This window comes from Solanum tuberosum, unplaced genomic scaffold (genome assembly GCF_000226075.1).
Source record: "Solanum tuberosum cultivar DM 1-3 516 R44 unplaced genomic scaffold, SolTub_3.0 scf00077, whole genome shotgun sequence".
NCBI classification, from domain to species: domain Eukaryota; kingdom Viridiplantae; phylum Streptophyta; class Magnoliopsida; order Solanales; family Solanaceae; genus Solanum; species Solanum tuberosum.
This window is the reverse complement of record NW_006239003.1, coordinates 213843-227749: the sequence shown is the minus strand read 5'-3', so window position 1 is coordinate 227749 and position 13907 is coordinate 213843.

The following is a 13907-nucleotide window of genomic DNA, read 5'->3' as shown; positions in this document are numbered from 1 at the left end:
TAACAGCTTTTACAGTACCACAAGGATTCTATGAATGGAACGTACTACCTTTTGGATATAAAAATGCGCCAGGAAGATACCAACATTTTATGGATAATTATTTTAACCAATTAGAAAATTGCATAGTATACATAGATGATATATTGTTATATTCACGAACAGAAGAAGATCATATACGATTATGAGAAAAATTTATACATATTATATAACATACTCAGGAATAAGTTTAAGTAAGAAAAAGGCAGAAATAATGAAAACCCCAATAGAATTTCTAGGAATACAAATAGATAAGAATGGAATAAAAATGCAAAACCACATAGTACAAAAAACAATTAATTCTGAAGAACAAATAGATACGAAAAAGAAATTACAATCATTTTTAGGATTAGTAAACCAAGTAAGAGAATATATACCTAACTTAGCAGAAAATTTAAAACCCTTGCATAAAAAACTGAAGAAAGATGTCGAATATTATTTTGATAAAAAGGATCGGGACCAAATACAAAAAATTCATATATCTCCTCTTTTTTTACCTAGATTTACCAGAACTTGCATTCTGGAATAGAAAAATTCATCTTATTCATTGCACTGGCATGTGAAATGATGCTATCTGGTTATTATTACTAAAAATATCCTCCGTAGCCAAACATAATATATATATTTTTTAAATAAGGATAAAATAAGAGAAGATCATTTGAGATAGTTTGTCTATGTAATAGGTTCTTCTATAGATGTATCTGTCCATTTGATTAAAATTATGATAAGTGAAGGTGTTAAGTTGTTTCTTTTTTCTGGGAACAGGGTCAACCACTATTTATTATGTCCGTGATTCTTCATCAATGGATGGATAAAATGCTCCAGTTTTCCATTCTCATATGAAGCCGAAAAGTGAATTAGAAACAGTTCGGTACGTAGTGATTCATCATGCTCAAACATGAGCCGATCGCTCGTTAGGGATGGTTTATAGATAATAAAATTACCCCAAATGGAATGGAAAGTGGGTCCATGTAAATATGGAAGAAAGATCGCTCAAAGGACTTACCAAATTATTCACAGATGAACCATGAAGTACATTAACATGTCTATTTAAAGATTTTTTAAATATATAATAGTTCACGAATTCCATTTATTTACCGCTATCGCCACACCCCTTCATTATCAATTTTCATCATCATTGATCATCATTATCAACTACAACAATAAACTACCTACAACCACTTTTCTTAATGACCACCACTACCAATCATTACAATCAATCAACATCCCCACCAGCTACTATTTAAAATTATTATTTACATCAATCATCGTGATAACAAAATCAACGAACAACATCAATAATCACCATCATAATTCACAACTATATGTTGTATACCATCATCATAAATCACAACAACTATTAGTTATCACGATTGTCCACACCATCAGCAACCACTATTTATAATTATTATTTACACCAATCATCATTATAAGAAAAATTGGCAAACACTATCGACAACTACCATCATATTTCAGAAGTATATATTGTAACCCATCATCATCAATCACCCCAACTATTAGTTATCACTATTGTTCAACTATCAACCACCACAAAAATATGATTATCAACTTCTACTACCACCGCTATTAATAGCTACTATCCTAGTCAGCTTTGGTGAGCCTCCTTATATTTCGGGGGACTTCATCTTTATCTTACAGTTAGTAGTTTTGAGATGTTGTGGGTCTTGTTTCGATATCCTTCTATAATAGTACAGGCTTTATAGATTGATAGAGTTGAGGAGTTTCTGTATTTACTTTTTTTTTGTATTGTACAGACTTTTAAAAAGGTTGAGTATTTGAGTTTATTGAAATTATTTGAGTTTTAAGCTTTTGTATGCTTGAATTAATCTTCCGTTTGTAGCCATCCAGGATGAGGGTTCGCTTGGGGACCAGCAATGGTTCTCAAGTGCCGGCCATGTCATGGGTGTAGGTTCGGGTCGTGACAAACTTGGTATCATAGCACATAGTTCAAGTGTCCTAGTGTGTCTATGAAGCTATGTCTGTAGGTCTTGTTTATGGTTGTGAGTACCCCACTTCTATAAACGAGGGACTACACACATTTAAGAAAAGTTTCCCTTCTTTCATTCTCTTAATTGTGCAATAGAGCTATGTCAGACAAATTTATTCTAACTCATGTATTCTCATATCCATTTGACTACCCCTCATACTAGAGATGGTTGAAAAGCAAAGTCAGTCCTTATCGATGAGTTGCTCTTAGCAAGTGTCTTGAAGAATTCATGAGACTCCAGAGGTGCTTAAGAGAAGCCCATGAGTAAGTTACGTGTTGAGTTTTAGAGGAAATCACTCATGTTCATATGAATCGTGCGTTTGAGCTAAAAGTGAGTTGTACACTCTTCCCTAAACCTTATTCAGCTGAGACCTTTATGAGGATGGTATGTTTTGAGCTTGGGTAATATGTTCACCCGAAAAGGTAGCATGAGTTACGAGATCATGAGTAATAGTAGTAACAGTGCCCAGAGTTAGAGGAAAGTATGCAGATGTTTAGTAATCTAAGTAAGGGAGATGTTGTTTCGACAAGCTATGTTACTATCATGCACCTAGTAAGTTATTAATGAAGAGTTTTTCCCCTATGAGTAGACTAAGAAGTGATGAGTTGTGAAGATTCCATCATAGGAGGTATAGTGTGTTGTAGCTAGAGATGAGTTTGCGATAAAGTGTCATTGTGTAGGTAATGACCACGTGTAAGTGTTAAATAGAAGAGCAGGAGTATTCAGAGGATGATAGAACTATTTGAGAGATAATGTGCAGTAAGTGAGTAAATCATATTTAAGTTGTGAAGTGGAATATGATGGTAATTTGTGAGTGTAGAGACAAAAAGGTAAGGATTGACTACTTTTAATAAGGTCCTAGTGGACGAGTGTTTCTCAATTTGTATTGAGTAGTGGTAAGTTAGTATAGTAAGTGAGCAATCATATTGATATTCGGGTTTAGTAATAAACATTAAGATTGAATTTGAGATGAGTGTCTTGATCAAAAGGATGGCACCTTAAGGGTGATGATGTTAGTCTTGATATTTGATATAGAAGACTTGACATACAGTAGGTAAGGAATTGAGGTGATTAGCTACAATAAATATGAGTGGTACAAGTGAGAGAACCTAACCTTTAGATAAGGGCAGTGAAGTGTGCCTAAGTCACAAGAGTAAAAAAGAGCATTAAGAGGTGTACCGAGAGGGTATGTAATTAGAAGAGGTTAACTAGTTAGAGATAATGGAATAGGTACATAGCTTTCAAGTGTCAGCTTTAGACCTAAGGGGGAGATGACAAGATGAGAAATCAAGTCAAGTGTTTGAGAATAAGATAGTAATGAGTTCCATAGAGTATGGAAGATATATTTTTAGAGGTCCTTTTAGTAATGGAGTAATGTTAGAAAGAGAAGGTTAATGATACTATCGTGATAATGATGGTGTGATAATTTAGTTTAAGGTTATAAATAACGAGGAAGAAGAGGATGAGGTTTTTCTATGAGAAATAGCAAAATGAGAGTCCTTAGTTTGTTCCGAATAGTAATGCGGGCAAATTCTAGTTGGTATGGCAAAGATGATAAGAGTAACCCCGTTCAATACCTAGTCCAGCCGTCATTCGAGGAAGAATGATCCCAAGAGGGAGATATTGTAACACCCAAGAAATTTTTTGTTGAGCTAAGACTCGAACCATGTTTCGTTGTGGGTAAGATTTTATCGAAGAATTTAAAAGTTCTTAAGTATTAAGGTCAGGTCACTAGATATAGCATCTTTAGTTCCGAAAAGAATTAAAGAGAATTCATTCAAGTCATTTCTAAGTCCTTCTAAAGTTTTGGGTCAACTTCAAACGACCATAACTGTTAGCACAGGATGAGTTAGCAGACCCATAAGATATAAAATTAAAGGTCTTGGAATCCTCTTTCCAACACCACCGAGTTTCCTAATTTTTGAACTCGTATGACGGAGATATGCCCGTTTGAAGTTGGGCTATCAAAATATGGAAAGTTACCTGAAAATATGAGGGGCATTTTGGTGTTTTCCTTATCCAATTGGATTTAAGCGTTTTAGGTAAGGTTTTAGGGGTCTTAACTGATTGAGTTTTAGTTATTCCTAAAATACGATTAGGGTTTTTAGAGGAGTTTAAGAAGAGAAAAGAGGAGAAAAAGTTCAAAGTTCTAGGCGTTCATTCAAGAAATTAAAGATTTCACCAAGAAACTAGTTGTTTGAGATATGTAAGATTCCATAGTGTTGGGTTCGTTCACCCACGTACCAATCATGAGTTTCATTTGCGAATCTATCCATAAATATTGAGCAATTTAATTTCTTGATTAGTTCTTGATAAGTGTTCTTGAAGTTTCATTATATATCATGTTTTGTTGGGATTTCGATGAGTTCGTGAGATGAAAGTTAGGAGTTTGAGAGTTCTTTTTGAGTAGATTTTCGTATACTTATGTTAGGTATTCGAATCGAAGTAAGTTGGGAAGAAACCATTCGATTCTAGGCAAATTTGAGCAAAAAATTGAAGAAGAAAATTCGTCACATCTTTCTGGTGGAGGGCGGGGCAGTGCCCCAGCATTGCGCTAGGAAGTGTTCTCTGAATTTTAGGGGTTGGTGCCCCGCGCAAGAAGTGTGCCAGGGTCACCTGCCCCACCCTTTTTCCAGCGTTTTACCCGCCTAAGTTCTTTTAATGTGTACCTTTACTCCCAATTAATTCCAAACACTCTAAACTACTTCTAAACGCCTAGAAATCATTCATAACATGAATCATAACCTTGAATTCATAATTCAAATTCAAGGTAGAGTTAAGAGTTAAGTCTTGAGAGTTCTTTTGAATATTTTTAGAAAGTTTCGTTGAGTCCATTTGAGGAATCTTCGACATTTTCTAATAACTTGTTTCAAGACTCCAGTAGGTGAGTATGAGAATGAGGGGAATGTATTCGTGAATCTATATTATCATGGAGATCCTTCATATCATGAATCATAAGTCTTGAATTCATAAGTCAAATTCAAGTAAGAGTTAAGAGAATAGTTCAAGAAAGTCTTTGAGTTAAATCGTGAATCCTTTGAGATGAACTATCAATTTGAGCTATGTTTTGAGGAAGTAAGTATGAGAATGAGAAGAGTCGTATACATGGGTTCCATTATTTTATGTAGACCCTTGAGTCGAGTCGTTCATGCCCATAAATTCCGCATGAACTCCAAAAGTTGAGTATCTTTGAGAGGAGTAGTATCTTCGAGTTCCAAGTCTTGAATATTTAGTTCCTAACCCCTTTGAGGTTATATTCCTAGTCATGGGGCTATTACGTGTTACCCATGAAGGTCCTTGAGTTGAGCTGTTCATGCCCATAATTCTGCATGAACCCTAGGAGTCGAATATTCTTGAAATGAATAGTATGATGAAGTCCTTGAGTTGAGTTGTTCATGCCCATAATTCCACATGAACCCTCTGAGTCGAGCATACTCGTGATGAGCAGTATAATGAGTTCTTGAGTTTTCAAATTGTTGAGTTCCGAGTACTGAGTTCTTTGTATGGTTATTGAAAACCTTGAATTGAGTCGTTCACGCCCATAATTCTACATGAACCCTATTTTGAGAAGTCTTTTACAATCACTTTAAACTTGTTTTAAGACCTGATCACTAGAGTTTGAGAAAGAGTAGAGTTGAGTTCATTTTTTCAAAATGAATACATGGGAAATAAGTATACCCAAGAGTAAATGTTTTCACATTAAAAAGAGGAGGAAACTTAGATTTCCAAAAGAGTTTTGAGAAGTTTGAGTACCATTTCTTTTAAGAGAATGATGTTTGAGTAATAATCTCAAAACACAGAAAGAGTTATGTTTTTAACCAGATGAAATAGATATATTTTGGGAGTAGTATTGAGCACCGATATGGGGTAGAGTTCTAACAGCTCACAATCCCCATAAACCATGTAGCCAACGTGGGTATAAAGGGTCATACTTTTTAGATGATTCCTTATTTCTTTTTAGCATAGACTAGTGGATCCACTTAGTAGGAGGTTTTATACCCTGGCAAAGTATATGAGAGTTCTGGCAGCATGGCTAGACGTTGTATCATACGTAGCTCATAGTGATAGTTGTCGATTAGAGAATCTCTCATAGAGTTATATTGTGTTTTTATATACAAATTTTGTTATTATTGTATTCTTCAATACATTGAGTTTCTATGGATTGTTTTAAAAGCTTTCCATATATTGCATCTTTTAGTGTTTCTTTATCCTTGAGTATCTAGAGTTGAACTATATTTCACAAAGTTGAGTTGAACTATGTTTCACTGAGTTGAGTATCTTATTGTTGAGTTGAGCCCTATTTCTCTGTGTTAAGTTGAACTATGTTTCACTGAGTTGAGTTGAGCCTTAATTCCTCTAAGCTGAGTTGAACTATGTTTCACTAAGTTGAGTTAGTTGAGAAGAGGTAAGTATGTTTCTTTTCCACCAGATCAAGCTTATGTTTATGCTTTAGAATTCCTCTTACATGCTCGTACATTCCATGTGCCATTTGTCGTGCATCGTTTCATGATACAGATACAGGTATTCAAGATCATCAACAGGCGGTTCGTTGGGGTCATGTGATATTCCAGTTAGCTTTCGTGAGCCTTCTTATAGTTTAAAGGGCTTCACCTTAATCTTACAATTAGTAGTTTTGAGATGTCGCGGGTCTTGTTCTGATAAACTTCTGTAATAGTATAGTCTTCATCCATAGACAAAGTTGAGGAGTTTTTGTATTTATTTTTATTTTGTGTATTGTAAAGACTTTTAAAAAGGTTGAATATTGGAGTTTATTGAAATTATTTCAGTTTTATACTTTTGTATGCTTGGGTTAGTCTTCCGTTTGTAGCTAGCCAGGATGAGAGTTCGCTTGGGGACCAGCAATGGTTCTCGAGTGCCGGCCACATCCAGGGTGTAGGCTCGGGCCGTGACAACAATTAACATTAAAAAGTGGTTCAAGAACCCATCAAAATATTTTTGTACATGACTTAAGAGGAAGTAAATTAAAAAAATTGTAAATGAAGAGACTTTTCAAAAGCTTACCTCCAAAACATCGACTTTTACTTCATCAAGTGCAGTAAGAGATATTGGAACATCCGTTAATATTGCATCCTCATCATCTTCAATTTTGTGTTGCTTCTAGTAGAAAATCTGGAAAAAAAAATTGTAAGATCTTATGTAAAACGAAAAATTAAAGTGCAAGAATACCCAAAAAAAAGAAGAAGAAGAAGAAGATGAGTGTCCATCAATCATATGCATTCTATTACAATATTAATGATTGTTGTGGTCACGTATCATGTAAGTTTCACTACATTCATTTTAGAGGATGTACACAACCTCTAGGTCTATCAAAAATTAAATTAAATTCCACTATAGCCACAATTGTTTTTTTGATTTGGCCAAACCTAAGATGATCAATCTCCTCTTTTCTCACCTAGATTTACCAAACTTTGCATTCTAGAATAGAAAAATTCATCTTATTCATTGCATTGGCCTGTGAAATGATGCTATTTGGTCATTATTACTAAATATGTTCTCTATAGACAAATATATATATATATATATATATTAAATAAGGATAAAATAAGAGAAGATCTTATTAGATAGTTTGTCTATGTCATAAATTGCTTTATAGATGTATCGGTCCATTCGATTAAAATTATGGTAAGTGAAGGTGTTAAGTAGTTTCTTTTTTCTATAAACATGGTCAACCAAAACTTATTATGGTCGCGATTCTTCATCCATGGATGGATAAAATGCTCCAATTTTTCATTCTCATATGATGCCAAAAAGTGTATTAGGAACATGTCGGTAAGAAGTGTTTCATCATGCTTAGCCAATCACTCGTTAGGAACGGTTTATAGATAATAAAATTTCCACAAATGGAATGAAAAGTGGGTCCATGTAAATATGGAGGAAAGATGGCTCAAATGACTTACTAACTAATTCACAGATGAACCATGAAGTACATTAACATGTCTATTCAAAGATTTCTTAAAATATAATAGTGCACCAATTCCATTTATTCACCGCTATCGCCACACCCTTTCATTATCATTTTTCATCATCATTTATCATCATTATTAACTACAACAATAAACTACCCACAATCACCATTCTTAATGATCACCACTACCAATCACTACAATGAACCAACACCCCCACCAACCACTATTTACAATTATTATTTACATCAATCATCATCATAACAAAAATCAACAGTATCAACAATCAGATTATAATTCACAACTATATGTTGTCAACCATCATCATCAATCACCAAAACTATTAGTTATCACTATTGTTAAATTATCAACCACCACCAAACTACTACTATCAACTTCAAACACTACCACTATCAGTTTCTACATTTCTAAATGAACACCACTATCAGTATCTACAATTCATCCACACCATCAACAACCATTATTTACAATTATTATTTACACTAATCATCATTATAAGAAAAATCGGCAAACACTATCGACAACTACCATCATAATTCACAACTATATATTGTAATCCATCATCATAAATCACCACAACTATTAGTTATCACTATTGTTCAACTATCAACCACCACAAAAATATGACCATCAACTTCTACCACCACAGCTATCAATAGCTACTATCCGCAAAACTATGAATAGTAAATAAACCTTCCTCAATTGACATCATCCACCACTATAGCTAACCATGACAACCATCAATCATCATTTATTTATTTTTTAAAAATATTTTATTGATCTTATATTAGATTAATTTTAGTTTTATAATTTTCTTGGTAAAATGGCTGAAATGACACATTTAGTATGGTAGAATTCACTGTAATACACTCATAATTGTGTGGTCCTATGACCCCCTCCCCCTCCCCACCCTAAATATATTTTAAAAGAAATTCTTAGGCTTTTATTGGGTGAGAGAAATAAAAAGTCAACTCTTTGTTATTTCATTTGAACATGCATGTTGACTTAAAAGTAAAAGTAAAGGAGTTTGATCGTTATCATTCATTTACACTCTTCCAACAAGTGGTTTCAAAAATATTTTTGGGGTGAGTCCTAGGGTGAGTCTTAGGGGGAGGGGGGTCTTAATATTTGGGGCGTAATCTCCAAGAATAAAAATGTAAGCTCTAGACATAAAAATGTACACCATGGGCGTTAATTTGTTTAGTTTTTTAGAACTTCTTTTGCTTTAAATCATAGTTTTTGTTATTGGTGTAATGATATTTCTCGAATAATAATTATAATGCTTTTTTTCTTCATTATTGGTTTTTAATACATTTCTCAAATAAAAATCATAATACTGTTTTCTGTATATCATAGGTTATTTATTAAAGTTTATTTGTAACAATATTGAATGCTTTACTTTTACTTATTTTCTTTGTAATAAAATTATAACATTGAATATACATGATATTACGAACCGTAGATATCTCGGAGATACGTCATGTGTCTCGGAGCCTACGCCTCACCCCTAACAACATAAAATGTCTCGCCTGACGTCGCCGTCTTTTAGAGAACTTCCTCCAACAAAGTAAAAATAGTAATCCTTCCTTCACACTTCAATTGAAATTTAATCTCATAAATAATTTTATTCTTTCACAATTGAATTTCATCTTGTGTCACACACTAGATAAATGTCAACATGATACTTTTAAAAAATATTCATGGGGATACTAGGTCCTCCATAAAGTAGGACTGTGTTACTGCAAATTCGGTCATAGTGTAGGATTATTTATCCATTTTTCCTAAACTTTATATTTATTACATTTTCAATCAAAGAAATTTTTTACATATTCATATGTTCGATAATAAGTACTCTTATAACTTAAGGTTCAAATTTTAATATCTCATCTTAAAATTGAGTAGTCTATTAAAAGATTTTTAATGCACATCTTATCATTCCTACGCACATTCATATTTAGACATCTTATATATAATTTAAAAAAAAATATGACGCATTTTTGTTTAACTTTTATTCTATTTTTAGAGATAGATCTGAGTCTTGCACTTCTATGTACTCTTCATATCGCAGTAGAGAAAGCAGTAGTCATCTTGTCAATTTAGTTGGGTATTCACTCTCACGTCAACTAATTAAAGTCAGACTATTAGATTGCAGCAAGTCCTTAACTAAATCTATGTTGTTTAATCCTTTTCTCATAAATTATCCCCTTGGTAAGGCACGTAAGAACGAGGCGAGTTCTAATGTTGCGCACCACTAGAAAAACTTTTAAATGAAAGGATTTACAATACATGCATAAACACTATGTAAATAGTAGCTACTGTTATATTGTAGCCTTTCTTGCTTATGCTTTAATTCTTGTCGTTTTGATATTACTATTCTAATTAATTCATATCTATGGTTTTCTTTATCCATATTCATTTATTACTACTTGGCTCTGATACCAACTTAATTGGGGGGGGGGGGTCCTTATTATTATGAGCTAATTCGTTCATAATACATTTTTTCTAAAGGTATTAATCTTATTATTTCTTTTATATTTTCCAACATATATTCTATGTTTTCTATATCGTGGGTTTGTTGGAATGCTTCTACATTTTCTTTTATTAGATTACATGATAAAGTAATATCTATAATAGTTTGATGCCAATATTCTAAGTATTCTTGGTTTATCATTAATCTGAATATTGAAATAGATTAAAGTCTATGATTTCATTATTTATTCTATCTATTTCGTCTATTTCATACCATATCTGGTTCATTAAATCTTCTTCTTCTTCTTCTTCAAATATCTTTTCCCATATTATCCTTCTTATATCAATGATTTCTATATTCTTAAGTATATACATAATTAATGTTTTGTATGATAATATCATTTCATCATGTAAATAAGACATAATAATTTTAACACAACTCCTTTATATCATAGTTCTGACGAATATTATTTATATTAGATTACTATAAACTAAATTATTTTTAACCATGTTTTCCCGTCACTACCAACATCGTACTTTCAAAGGTACACTCCTCCTAACAGCGCCTCAACTCCGTTAACTCCCCTCACGGCTACTCATGCCTATGGTTTCAACTTTAGGATGGCATAGTCTGGAAGTTTTTCCTTTTTTCCTCATGTTAGCAAACTAGAAAACATGCTGGTAATAATTCTAGTATATAATAACTAATATAAACTTATTCTATCGTGTCTATGATATTCAGGAATTAATAGATTTAGCTATGCATAATCATGAATATGTGTACCTGTGTAGTATCTGCAATGTTTTGATCCATAGCTTAACTTGAAATTTAGTTTTTTATTGAGAGAATATTTTGTATACAAGAGGCTTTGCTTTCCGTGTAGAAAATCTTGCCTTAGGTTTCCTTCTGGCTCTGCTATATATACAAATATAAGTAACTCTACTATAGTTACTTTAATCTATACTATGGTTACTTTACACCAACTATAGTTACTACTACTTTACATAAAGTTCCACTAACTTCTATAGTAATGTACACGTTGCCTACTACTTTACATAAAGTTTCCCACTATCTGTTTCTTTACATAAAGTCTTTCTTCACTTTTGTTAATGGGACGACTAACTTCTCTTCTTTTATCTTCTTTTTATCTTGCTCGTTTATCTTGTCGGCTTCTTTACTCTAGATTGACAGCTAGAATCACATTATCTTCGCCATAACGTTTTTAGCATTGATGGTTTGGATATTTGTGTCCAATAGTTCTACAATAATTTGCCATCTCTGGTGAAATAAAACTCCGTCATATAGCTCTTGTAGTTGGTTGTTGTTCTGGTTTTAGTAGACTTAGTATCCACTGACGTATTTCTTCCATATCTGCTTCTCTGGTTTCTCTAGAATTTGAATATATCATGGTTTGTTCTCTGGCATAATAACTCCATACTGAATTCCACTTAAATAATTGGTTGATAACTCATTTAATATTGTAGCTATTCCAATAACTCTTTTCCTTGCGTAAAATCCTGGTAACTCTATCTTTTGAATTTCTTCTTGCTTTTCTATTTTCTGGTATTATCATTTCTCTTGTCAGTCCGATTTTATCACTTGTATAATAGGTTTGATTTCATCATATAATATCTCGGCTGGTGCTGAATAAAATTTTATATAAAATAGTGTGCCTTTGGTTATCCGTTTATAATGTATAAATTCTTTGTGTAGCTCTGGAATTGTTGATATCTCATCTCCTGTTACGGTATATACGGTACTTAGCAATCCATAGTGATAGCAAGTTCCTACTAAATTAACACTGGTTCCTGGTTGTGCAATCAATTTGTTATATCCTTGTAGGTTTTGGGTAATATAGTCTTCATTGGGGTTTTTGTATTTTTGGATCTGGGTATTTTGGTTTAAGAAAGTTTGTATTTTGTGAATATTTTCTATATTGGCTATGGTTAAATGATTATATGTCTTTTTATTTTGGCCTAGACTCTCATTATAGGTATTAACCTGGGGTGGTAAGAATAATGGTTCTTTTTGAGTTTTTGGCATAAATGGTTTTTCAAATATTTTGTTCATGTTTGTATTGACATATCTAGTTTTGTTTTCTTCCTTTGTTGCAGAGGTGCTTCCTGTAGCTGCATGTAACAAATTATTAGTTTGGGTTTTGCGGTGTTTCCCATCGTCACCTTCTAGCTCTGAAAGTTTCAAGTATTCCGATTGACTTAGCTCCTCATATTTATTGTCATGCTGCTGACTTTTCATTTGTTGTAGCTCTTTATCAAGGCTATCTACCTTTGTACAAAGTACTGTCATAGTATTGAGTATCTTTTCAATAGTATTTTCTTCATCTAGATTCGTCTGTGTAGCTTTGTCTTGAAATATAATCTGCAATGACATTTTTGTTAGTACTTATTACTTCTATTGTAAATGTAAAATTCTGTATATTTAATACAAAGTCTTCGTATTTCTTTGGTTGTTACTGAATCTTGTATCTTCCTTGTGATCCACCTATTTTTTACCCTGCGTTATTATCTGTTCTTACAATAAACTTATTATATACGATGTATGGTTCAAAAGCTAATAAACATTTATATAGAGCATATAATTCTTTTCTATTTATTTCCCCAGTTTTATTTCGGGGATTTGTAAATGTTCCTGAGTAATATCTACAATATAACATATATGCAGGAGTATGTCACAAATTTTTATTAGCTCAAAGAAAACCAATATTTAACCTACAACTAGAAATACAGAAAATAGAGTATAAATTGAAATACAATTTAAAATGAATAAAGAAGAATTTGCTATAGAAGAAAAAACCTACGAAAATCCAGAAGGATTAAAAATAAAAATAATATTTTCAAATTTAGGAAGAAGGTATAGAAAAATAGGTGAAAATCTATTTCTAATGATAGAAAAAGAAACAGTAAGATTAGAAGATAGTCTAACTGCAATGGTACGAATAACTAGAGAAAATGAAGAAATAGATAGGAAAAAAGAAATAGATACAATAAAACAACAAGCAAAATTAGAAATACAACAAATCGAAGAAATGAAAAATGATAAAATAATTGTCTTAGAAATAGAATTAACTAAGCTTAAAGAATTATATGCGGCTAAACAAAACGAAAAAGAGATAGAAACAGAATTAAGAATGGAGATAGAAAAATTTAAGGAAAAACTAACCAAAGAAATCCCAGATATAAGAATTGATAATGTTGATATAGATGAAAACTGCTCAGAACAAGGCTCTGATATAAGTGAAACATATACGGAAATAATAGAAAAAATAGAAGAAACCGAAACAATTAACAATAAGATAGAAATAAATACGGAAGAAATTAAAAATGAAGCAAGTACAAGTACATCAGAAGTAAAAAATCCAAAAACACTAAGTCCTAATTATTATATAGTTAGTTATGAAGAATCTGACAGATATGATAGTTTATGGAA